General features: G+C 36.5%; 1 protein-coding gene across 4 annotated transcripts in view; it reads left to right on the plus strand.

The window, feature by feature from the left end:
• The window catches only part of EPC2 (enhancer of polycomb homolog 2), a 161,733-nt gene that overhangs the window by 87,131 nt on the left and 61,885 nt on the right, over positions 1 to 12,717 (plus strand). The window lies entirely within an intron of this gene.

Below are 12,717 nucleotides of genomic sequence, written 5' to 3' on the forward strand. Positions count from 1 at the left end.
TGGAAATTATCCTATATTAGTATACATGTGTTCTCATTCTGTTTTTTCTATTGCATAATAGTTCAGTGTGGGCATACCAGGTTATCCAGTTTCTTGTAAAAAGCCAATGGGTTGTTTGCAGCCTTTTGTTATTACAAATAGTGCTTTAGTGACTAACCATGAACAAATAGAATTTCATAAAGATCTGGTAATATCTGTTAGAGAAATTGCCAAATAAGGTAAATAATGGTATAACTCCTGTTTACCATTATTTCTAGCAGTGTCTGAGAGTACTTGTTTCCCTACATCCAGATCAAAAGACTCCTTTCAGTTTTTGGAATTTTGCTAGTCTGATAGATGAAAAATGATGTATCTCAGTGTAGAGTTTTATTTATATAAGCTTTTTATTTTGAAAAGACTTTAATTTACAGAAGGGTTAGCAAAAGAGGTACAGTTCCTATATACCTCTCATCTAATCCAGCTTTAGTTCCTAATGTTATCATCTTGCATTACTGTGGCACCTTTGTCAAAACTAAGAAATAATGTTGGTACGTTATTACTAACTAAATCCCAGACGTTATTCTGATCTCTCTCAGTATTGTTTCACTTTAGATTTCTTATTAAAACTGAGGTTGAGTATCTTCTCATATGTTTAGGAGCCTTTTGTATTTTTATCTTCTGAACTGTTACTGTCCTTCACCCAGTTTTCTACTGGGTTGTTAGAAAGCCAAAGGGCCCTGTAATCCCAGCACTCTGGGAGGCCAAGGCGGGTGGATTGCCTGAGCTCACGGGTTCAAGACCAGCCTGAGCAACAGCGAGACCCTGTCTCTAAAAATAACCAGGTGTTGTGACAGGCGCCTGTAGTTCCAGCTTCTTGTGAGGCTGAGGCAAGATAATCACTTGAGCCCAAGACTGATTTTGGAGGTTGCTGTGAGCTAAGACGTGAGGGCACTCTACAAGGGTGACCAGGTGAGATTCTGTTCTTGGAGGGAAGAGGAAGAAAGCAAAAGGGGATTGGTGCGAGAATCTGAAAGAGAAAGATTAGGGAAAAGCACAATTAGAGAATAAATGATCTTTATCTTTACACATCTGATATTTTTATCATTTTTGAATCATTATTTTATCACCTGGATCTTGTTTAATGTCATTAGGCTTATCCCTTTTGTAATGATGAAAATTCTTACCTGAAAGATTCAGAATATCCACTTATTCTCATGGTCCATGGTTCTTATAGCAGTCATCATTCCCACTAATTTTGGCCAGTAATATTTGTTATTTATAGAAACTGGGTTTTTCTGGCAGTGCCTGTAGCTCAGTGGGTAGGGCACCATCCACATATGCTGTCACAGCCAGCTAGGACAACAATGACAACTGCAACAACAACAACAAAATAGCCAGGCGTTGTGGCAGGTGCCAGTAGTCCAGCTACTCAGGAGGCTGAGGCAAGAGAATCACTTAAGCCCAAGAGTTGGAGATTGTTGTGAGCTGCCACGACACTCTACCAAGGGCAACAAAATAAGACTGTCTCAGAAAGAAAGAAAGAAAATGTGAGTTTTTCAAAGTGGAAGAGAAGTGTAGTTACCAGGCTAGTCAATAAAAAGAGTAAGAATAATCCTGATTATGATATAAACCTGGAATTTTTTAAAGATCAGATTTGTTGATAGAGGGACTTGGATCACTACACTACCTTATAAAAATGGCTTTGAACTTTTCTGCACTTTACTTTATTTGTAAATTGGTGGAGGTGGGAGTTGTGAATATGATAACTGGCTGTGATGAATCTAGGAAGTCTGGCAAATCAAAATGAAGAGTCCTAGTTATCAACATTGAGGATCTCGCCTTACATTTCTAGGCTGAGCTTGGAAGCTCAGTCAGAACCTTGGAGAGTTCCAAGCAGAGGTGGAGATGGTTGGTGCTTCAGTTGTTTCTGAACTTTGAGATACACTTGCTTTTCATCAGCTGTCTTTGCAAGTTATTTGAACCTTTAAATAAAGTTCAATGTATTTCACATTAGCCAAAAGTAAATTTTATGAAGTTTTAGAGCAAAGACTGTGGATTTAGAGCAGTGATTCTTTAAATGAGGTCCCATGTTTGGGAACTTGTTAAAAATGCAAATTTATAAGCCTCATTCCAGTTCTTCTGAATCAGAAGCTGGTGATCTGGCCCAGCGATCCGTGTTTTAACTTGCCCGTGAGATGATTCTGATGAATGCCGGAGTTTGAGAAATACTGATTAAAAAGCTTTGATGATCTTCGTGTCAAGAAGGGACATCTCAGTCTTTGTCAGATCTGTTAATCTTCTTAAGTTTGAGAAGTATATGGGCTCACAGGAAGATACTTTATTCAGACTGCTTCCTCATTTATAGGTCTGCCTACTCTGAGCTCATTTTAGTATATGTTAGGGTCCATTTAACTAAGAGTTAGATATGAAATAGCATTATTGATTCTAGATTTGTAAAAACTTTTCAGCTTTGCTTTTTAAAATGTACATTTTATATATGTGCAAGAAACTTCATAAGGTTCTGAATAATTTGTTCTACTGTTTGAAAGTGGATTTGGGGCCAAGAGTGGTGGATTATGCCTGTCATCCTAGCACTTTAGGAGGCACAGTGTTGATTGTTATTGCATTTGTTGAACTGGTAAACATAGATTTCAAAAGTTAGAAGAGTCTTTAGAAACAAGATGTACTTGTGCCTCTATCTTTTAGTTGCCTAGCTTCCAGCAATAAACATTAAAAAAAATTAAAGATTCAGTTTATCTATGTCTTTGTTCTCTTTGACAGCCCAAATAATTTTTCATTACTGTTGTTATGATTAGAAGGGTTTAATTTAGCTTCTGTGTGGTATAGTGGGAAAAGTGCTGAGCTCTGTGAATCAAGACCCTGAAACCTGTGCTCAGCTTTCGGGTTTCTGATCTGTAAGGTAAAGTGTTTCCAGCTCTAAATTATGTAACTTTCGATTATTCTTATTAACATGTACATTAACTGGTATGGTCAGATCTTCACCTCAACTTGTTTTATTTTTTTAAATAAGACCCCACAAATAGTATTGTAGTAAAACTTTACTTCTACCCCCTTAGGATTGCTAACTGGGCCTGAGAATTAAATTGACATGACATGAGACAGATGAATAGCAGAAAAGCATACAAATTTTTATATCTGCATGGGAAACTTCACAGAAAAATGAAAACCCAAAAAGTGGATGGGGCCAAGAAGAGGTTGAACAAAGTAACAATTGTGGAAAAGTAACTAAATTACATGGGGAGACTAAAGAAAGATAAGAGTTATTTTAACAAAGCCTATGTGTACCTATTTCTCTTTGCCCCATCTCCCCATTACTGGAAATAAGAATGCCCTCCCTTTCATGTGAGAATTTTATCCTTGCTTTCAGGAAGAAAAGGGAAAGTCAGCAACTCTTCTTAGACCTCCTATTTTTCAAGTGTCTTTAGCTCAGAATTGTCTTTATGGCAAAGGGGATAACATATCCTGTTATCTTCCAGTATGCTAGAATGAGAAAAAGTAGGAAGGAGGAGCAGAGTAAGAGAGGGAGAAAATTCAAAATAGATTCCAGGAGTAAGGAAGAACATTCCAAAAATGAGAAGTATCAAAATTTTATTTTATGGCGTCAAGATCTATACTTTCTTAAATATTACATGATTAATCATATTTCATTGTATAATTTCCCCTGCACTTGGTGTTTTTCTACCAATATGAGGAAAGGGAATTATATGATTAATTGGACATCTGAGTTCTGGTCTGTGACTGCCCTTAGGAACTATTCATTTTTAAGACGTTTTCCCCATGTTTACGGGGGATAGGGGGCATGAGTAACTATTATGTAATTTAAATAAAAATAATTGGAGTCTGGATCTCCTAGTATATCTTTATTTATTCTAGTTTTCCTCTTGACAATTTGCACATGAATTAAAAAGTTTTAAGACTCAGGAAACACTCTGATCATCCCCTTCGCTTTTTATTGCTGGTATGTAGTATATTATAGATCCTCAATAATTTTCTTCAGGAAAAAAATCACCTCATGAGGGAATCTTCCTGCCTTTAGTGTTTACAGTGTTTTTATTCCTTTCCAGAAGACAGGCAGGCAACTCTAGATTTAAAAATCCCTAATAAAAATGGAGTAATTTTGGTGATTAAAAAAAAAAATTTAAAGATGCTGTTTTCTTGTTTATATCACTTTATCCATTTGTTAAGAGATGTAAAAGAAGAAAATGTATAACAGAATATTTTGATTCGATGCAATAAATAGTTGTCAATACATCTATCTGCCCTTTTCACTAGAAGTATTCAAGCTGCATTTACCAACTATTCCCCCCACACTTTGTTTTATAACTTTATTATGATTTTTGAATAGTTTTTATCATGTTGACTGTCTGTTGGGTTTTGTTTCTTTTTACAAGTTTATTACATGAACTAAGGTAAAAGGAAAGAGGGTCTGTCCCTCGGGGCCTTGGTCTTCCTTAGATGGAACTACAGCAGCTTCTTGCTCTCTCTAGTAGCTATCTGCTGGCCACTTGGTCACACTGGCCAGACTTCAAAGCAGTGCTCTTAAGAAGTTTTCCTTATTAAAGTTAAAGAACTCCTCCAGAAATTTTTATTCTTAATTATATATTTTTTGAACTTTTTTGACTGCATTTTGTTTAAAATTTCTTTACTCAGGAGTCACTCTGTGACTCAGTGATAGTGGTGAGTGGGGCTTTGTAACATGGCTAACTATTGTGTGCTATTCATGGCACCGTGCAGTTTCTCTTTAGGGTCTTGATGCAGACCGGCTTATTACTTACATGTATTGTAGACCACACTAGTGACCCTAGTTTTACTTGTCATTTTGAAAGATGCCAGCCACTCTATGCTGGGTAGAAAGAAGAAATGCAAACCCTGTCCTTGGTCTTCAGATTTATAAACTGCTGTCCTGTCCTTCTTCAAGATTTCAAAAGTGAGGATATGCACATAGGTGAGCAGTGTATAGAGTTTCTTTTGAAAATCTTCTCATATTAATTATATTTTCTTCATGAACGTACCCATGGCCTAGTGTGTTCTTGTTCCTTCAGTTTAGTGAGTTGGGCCTGTCAGTACGCATTTGGTGTTCCCATCTCCTTCCTGGTGAATTTTTCAAATCTTTGGTGTGTGAGGTACCTGATCCATGGATGTGTTTGTGAATATTGGTAGTGTATTCTCTAGTCACTCTTTTTCAGATGGCCCAAAGCCTTTCCTTTTCTTTCTTTTCTGTCATGCTTCTTGGTACCAGGTAGGAAAGGGAGAATATGAAGGATTATTGCGAGACTTAACTTTTAAAGGGTTTGTTTTTTTTGAAGGGAAATTGAATCATGCTCCTCAATAGCATGGAGTACCCAGCAGTGATGCAAGTCCATTCCAAAGAACCAAAATTTAGAAATTCGTACCCAAGTTAACGTCTGTACTGCAAGTTACCAAAGGGGAATGACAGACAGATGGTTGCAACATGGTGAATGTGCCTGTGCCTGTAATGGCTCACACCTGTAATCTTAGCACTCTGGGAGGCTGAGGCGGGTGGAGTCTCAGCAACATTCAAAGTTTATTCCTTTAAATCAGGGGACAGAAGAAACCTAAACTAGATATATGCATGTAGTTCAAAAGATGTTTTAAACCTAATAACCACAAGGTGTGTGTATTTGTGAGGAAAACTTTGATGGACACAAAATTCATTTCTTACCGAAGGGTGTTGACAAGCAAAGGTCAGTGTATCACCCTCCAAATAGAGATTGAGGTTTCTAGGACAGGAATTCTTTTCATCTGTTACATCTAGCTCTCTACCTGAGCACTTAAAAAATTGAATTACCACTACATTTCAGCATTTAATATTTTGCACACGTTTTGATTCACTCTTCATGCTATAAACTGTTCCTGCAATAGTGTTGTAGGAAATAGATATTTGTTTCTAGACGATACTAAGTATCTCCATATTTTTTGGCAGCATAGCAAGAAATGCTGGTAGGAGATTAGGTGCTTCTGGAGATGGATGGTAATGATGGTTGCAACATTGGGAATGTGCCTGTACCACTAAATTGTATAGTTAAAAATGGTTAAGATGGTAAATTTTATGTGTATTTATCACGATAAAAACAATATAAAATATAGCAACCTTTCTTGATCTGCTCTTCCCAAAAACACATTGGAGGCAAATCAGGCATGAATAATAATGTTGGGCCAGGCACGGTGGCTCACATCTGTAATCTTAACACTCTGGGAGGCTGAGGCAGGTGGATTGCCTGAGTTTACAAGTTTGAGACCAGCCTCAACAACAGCAAGACCCTGTCTCTAAAAATAGCTGGGCATTGTTGCTGGCGCCTGTAGTCATAGCTGCTTGGGAGCCTGAGGCAAGAGGATTGCTTAAACCCAAATGTTTGAGATTGCTGTGAGCTATGATGTTATAGCAATCTACTGAGAATGACAAAGCATGACTCTATCTCAAAAAAAAAAAAAGTGACGTAGATATTATATAATTATGTAGATGATTGCCTGTGAAATGCTTTTATATGCATTTTCCTCATTTTATTCACTTATTGATTAGTAAGATTTATAAGCACTATTTCATTTATTTCCCAAAAAAAGCTATAACATAGGCAATTTGTGTCATTTAAGATCTTTTATAAGAAAAATAATACTAAAACAAGTGATCCAGATAAAATTATTTCTTTTGTCCTCAGGTATACAGGTTTTTTAATACAGTCTCTTGTAACAATTGGTAAAAGGGGGACATGATGTCAGTACTACTTGGAAATTGTCCTGGTTATTTCATGATTTTTTTTCTCACCAAGGGGAGTTGAAATAGCAGGAAATGAATTAAAATCTTCAGTGGGGAGGTGTAAAAGCTTTCATGTGATTGCTTCATATGTAAGGGCCCATTCAACTCTGTATTAAGACAATTGAAAATGACTGCCTGTGCCTAGGGTTTCTTTCCCAGAGAGGCACGACCTCAGTCTTGCAGAGCTCTTAGCTAGCGGTGGGTTACATTTTCTCCTACAGAGCCCTAACACTGTGCTCCATTACATTCCGTTTTGTCTCAGCAACCACAAGTCAGCAATTCCATTCTGTTATTTTTGTCCATTTTTAGTATCCCTTGAGATAGTAGCTAAGAGGGCAAAGATAAAAAATTATTCCGAAACATGAATTAAAGGAAACTGAATCCAGGTTCTGTGTGGGCCACATCGGCCTTTATTCCGCTTGGGTGTAAGTGAATTTAAGTTTGAGAAGAAAGTTAACGTGGGGTTAAGGTGGATGGGAATTTAAAAGGTTGGAGGAGTCGGAATTGGTACATTCACTCTTTGCTGGGTGGGACAGTTCTGTTTGGGCAGGTCCCTACATCGACTTTATCAGTAGCCAGCTTCTTTAAGTGGCTTAAACAACCAAATAATATAGCATTTACCATTTGTTCAGACTCTGTTAACAAAATTAAATATGTTGTCTATAAACTTGTTATTCTTGTACATATTTTACATGTAAAGGATATGTTTTTTAGGAACTTGTCTCATGTTATAGCAAACATGTACTTTTTATTAGTGTGAATGAAAATCAGAATATTGTAGTCAGTTCTAAATATTGGTGAATAGCTCTTGTTTTTGTCAGTTCATAAACAAAACAAGAAGGTAACTTACGTGGCCAAATTTTTATGAACTGACAAAAACAAGAAGGTAACTTACTTGGCCAAATTCCACTCCTGAATTTTTCAAAACTAGACACTCCTTAAGGATGATTTCATTTTTTAAATAATAGTAGATTTCTTGCTGTTACTGCACATTCCTGAGTATTTCAGACAGTATCTCTTGATAACCAGTCATAAGATAGTTTTCTTTGTTAACAGATGATGAAGCCAGAGAGATAGCCAAAAGAGAAGAAACCACACAGTGAAATTTTGAAACTTGTATTTCCATAGCTGTCTTTGCTTATCTTTCATACTTCCAGATTTTCAGAAACAGTTCATTTTTCCATACTAATCTAAACCAGGGGTTGACAATTTTTTTTCTATAAAGGACCAGATAGTAAATGTTTAGAGTTCTGGAAGGCCACAGTTTATCTCCATCATACATCACTCTTCTTTCTTTCTCCTCCTAATTCTTTAAAAATATAAAAGATGCTTTTACGTTCTTACACCGTTACCAAATATAAGCTTGTAGGTTCCGTTCAGTCCATAGGTCTCAGTTTGTCCTTTTTTTTTATTAAATCATAGCTGTGTACATTAATGCCATCATGGGGCACCATACTCTTGTTTTATACACCGTTTGACACATTTTCATCACACTGGTTAACATAGCCTTCCTGGCATTTTCTTAGTTATTATGTTAAGACATTTACATTCTGCATTTACTAAGTTTCACATGTACCCTTGTAAGATGCACCTCAGATATAATCCCACCAATCACCCTCCATCCGCCCACCTTCCCCCTCCCTCCCCTCTCTTTCCCCATTCCCCTTATTCTTAGGTTATAACTGGGTTATAGCTTTCATGTGAAAGCCAGAAATTAGTTTCATAGTAGGGCTGGGTACATTGGATACTTTTTCTTCCATCTTGAGATACTTTACTAAGAAGAATATGTTCCAATGCCATCCATGTAAACATGAAAGAGGTAAAGTCTCCATCTTTCTTTGAGGCTGCATAATATTCCATGGCATACATATACCACAATTTATTAATCCATTCATGGATCAGTGGGCACTTGGGCTTTTTCCATGACTTGGCAATTATGAATTGGGCTACAATAAACATTCTGGTACAAATATCTTTGCTATAATGTGATTTTTGGTCTTCTGGGTATATACCAAGTAGAGGAATTATAGGATTGAATGGCAGATCTATTTTCAGATCTCTAATTGTTCTCCAAACATCTTTCCAAAAGGAATGTATTAATTTGCATTCCCACCAGCAGTGTAGAAGTGTTCCCTTTTCTTCATATCCACGCCAACATCTCTGGTCTTGGGATTTTGCGATATGGGCTAATCTTACTGGAGTTAGATGATATCTCAAAGTAGTTTTGATTTGCATTTCTCTGATGATTAAAGATGATGAGCATTTTTTTCATATGTCTGTACACCGTGCGCCTGTCTTCTTCAGAGAAGTTTCTCTTCAAGTCCCTTGGCCAGCCTGCGATGGGATCACTTGTTGTTTTCTTACTTAAACATGTGAGTTCTCTGTGGATTCTGGTTATTAAACCTCGGAGACATAACCTGCAAATATCTTCTCCATTCTGAGGGCTGTTTGCTTTCTTTACTTACTGTGTTCTTGGCTGTGCAGAAGCTTTTTAGTTTGATCAAGTCCCAGTAGTGTATTTTTTAAAGCTGCACTCTCTTCCAGTATTTTTATAGTTTCATGTCTTAAAGTTTAAATCTTTTATCCAGTGAGAGTCTATCTTAGTTAATGGTGAAAGGTGTGGGTCCAGTTTCAGTCTTCTACAGGTTGCCAGCCAGTTCACCCAGCACCATTTGTTAAATAGGGAATCTTTTCCCCACTGAACGTTTTTAATTGGCTTGTCAGAGATCAAATAACGGTAAGTAGCTGTGTTCATCTCTTGGTTCTCTATTCTGTTCCAAACATCTACCTCTGTTTTTGTGCCAGTATCATGCTGTTTTGATCACTATCGATTTATAGTATAGTCTGAGGTCTGCTAGTGTGATTCCTCCAGCTTTGTTTTTATTTCTGAGTACTGTTTTGGCTATACGAGATATTTTCTGATTCCATATAAAATGAAGTATTATTTTTTCAAGATCTTTATAGTATGACAGTGGAGCTTTAATAGGGATTGCATTGAAATTATATACTGCTTTGGGTAGTATGGACATTTTAACAATGTTGATTCTTCCCAGCCATGAGCATGGTATGTTTTTCCATTTGTTAACATTTTCAGCTATTTCTTTTCTTAGAGTTTCATAGTTCTCTTTATAGAGATCTTTCACGTCCTTTTTGGATAAACTCCCAAATATTTCATCTTCTTAGGCACTACTGTGAATGGAATAAAGTCCTTAACTGTTTTTTCAGCTTGACTAGTGTTGGTATATATAAAGGCTACCGATTTCTGTATTCCTTGATCACTTGTAAGAGTTTTGTAGTAGAATCCCTAGTGTTTTCCAGATATACAATCATACCATCTGCGAAGAGCAAAAGTTTTATCTCTTCTGACCCAATATGGATATCCTTGATGGCCTTTTCTTTCCTAATTGTGGTGGCTAAAACTTCCATTACAATGTTAAAGAGCAGTGGAGACAATGGGCAGCTTTGTCTGGTTCCTGATCTGAGTGGAAATGATTTCAATTTAACTCCATTCAATACGATATTGGCTGTGGGTTTGCTGTAGATGGCCTCTATCAGTTTAAGAAATGTCCCTTATATACCAATTTTCTTAAGCATTCTGATCATGAAGGGATGCTGGATATTATCAAAAGCTTTTTCTGCATCAACCGAGAGAATCATATGGTCTTTGGTTTTTAATTTGTATATGTGCTGAATTATACTTACAGATTTACATATATTGAACCAGCCTGACACCCTGGGATAAAAACGACTTGATCATGATGTATAATTTATTTGATGTGTTGCTGGATTCTGTTTGTGAGGGTCTTGTTGAATATTTTTGCATCTATATTCATTAGTGATATTGGTCTATAATTTTCTTTTCTTGTTGGGTCTTTTCCTGGTTTGGGGAACAGGGTGATGTTTGCTTCTTAGAAGCTGTTAGGTAGTCTTCTTTCTTTTTCTGTATTTTGGAACAGGTTGAGTAATATAGGTACTAATTCCTATTTAAAGGTTTGGTAGAATTCTGACGTGAAGCCATCTGTTCCCGGGTTTTTCTTTTTAGGGAGGTTTTGTGTGGTTGATGCTATTCAGAATTTGATATGGGCCTGTTCAACATTTCCACTTGATTCTGGCTGTGCTTCCAAGTATTCGTCAATTTCCTTCAGATTTTCATATTTCTGAGAATAAAGTTTCTTGTAATAGTCATTAAGGATTTTTTGAATTTCTGAGGAGTCTACTTATTTCATCTTTGTCGTTTCTGATTGATGAGATTAGAGATTTTACTCTTTTTTTCCTGGTTAGGTTAGCCAAAGGTTTATCTATTTTATTAACCTTTTCAAAAAACCAACTTCTTCAGTTATTGACCTGTTGTATAAAATTCATTTGTTTTCAATTTCATTTAATTCTGCTCTAATTTTGGTTATTTCTTTTCTTCTACTGGGTTTGGGGTTGGAATGTTCTTCCTTTTCCAGTTGCTTGAGATGTCCCATTAAGTTATTAACTTCCTCTCTTTCCGTTCTCTTCAGGAAGGCTTGCAGTGCTATTAATTTCGCTCTTAGGACTGCCTTTACAGTATCCCAGAGGTTCTGATAATTTGTGTGTTCATTGTTGTTTTGTTCCAAAAATTTGGCAGTTTCCTTCTTAATCTCATCTCTGACCCAGCTATCGTTCAGCATAAGGTTATTTGACTTCCATGTTTTTGTATGAGTATGTAGATTCCTGTTGTTACTGAGTTCAACTTTTATTCCATGGTGGTCCGAGAAGATGCAAGGAATAATTTCTATTCCTTTAAATTTACTGAGGTTAGACTTGTGACCTAAGATGTGATCAATTTTGGAGTATGTTCCGTCGGCTGATGAGAAGAATGTGTATTCAGTTTTGTTGGGATGAAATGTTCTGTAAATGTCTGTAAATCCAAATGTTGGATGGTTAGGTTTAAATCTAAAATTTCTTTGTTCAGCTTCTTATTGGAGGATCGATCCAACACTGCCAAAGGAGTGTTGAAATCTGCAACTATTATGGAGCTGGAGGAAATCAAGTTGCTCATGTCTGTTAGAGTTTCTCTTATAAATTGCGGTGCATTCTGGTTGGGTGCATAGATATTAATAATTGAAATCTCATATTGAGTATGACCCTTAACAAGTATGAAGTGACCATTTTTATCCTTCCTTACTTTTGTTGGTTTAAAGCCTTTTGTATCTGCAAATAGAATTGCAACACCTTCTTTTTTCTGATTTGCATTTGCCTGAAATATGGATGACCATCCTTTCACCCTGAGTCTATATTTATCTTTTAAGGTAAGATGTGACTTTTGTATGCAGCAAATATCTGGCCTGAGTTTTTGTATCCAGTCAGCTAAACTGTGCCTCTTTAGAGGACAGTTTAAGCCGTTGATATTAATAGAGAATATCGATAAGTCTGGTAAAATTTTGGGTATCGAGTATTTTGAAAGTCCAGTGGACATTTTTAATCCTTTTGCCACTGTGGAAGTTGGAGTTTGATCCAAAGTTTCTGAGTGAGTTTACTTCTGTGGTAGAGGATTGGGCTGGTCATTATGGAGGATAGGTCTGAGAATATCCTGAAGATCTGGTTTGTTTATGACAAATTTCTTCAACATATGAATGTCATTATTTAATTTCTCCATCATAAATGAAACTCAGTTTAGCTTGATACAGGATCTGGGGTTGAAAGTTATTTTGTTTTAGGAGATTAAAAGTCAATTACCACCCTCTTCTGGATTGAAAAGTTTCAGCAGAGAGATCTGCAGTTATTCTAATATTCTTCCCTTTGTAGGTAATGGATTTCTTACGTCTGGCTGCTTTCAGAATTTTCTTTCATATTAACTTTAGTGAAGTTATTATGATATGCCTGGGGGATGTCTTACTTGGATTGAGTCGTGCTGGTGTCCTGAAACTGTCTGCTATCTGAATTTCAGAATCTCTTGGCATGTCTGGAAAATTCTC

Source organism: Nycticebus coucang, chromosome 7 (genome assembly GCF_027406575.1).
Source record: "Nycticebus coucang isolate mNycCou1 chromosome 7, mNycCou1.pri, whole genome shotgun sequence".
Lineage (NCBI taxonomy): Eukaryota > Metazoa > Chordata > Mammalia > Primates > Lorisidae > Nycticebus > Nycticebus coucang.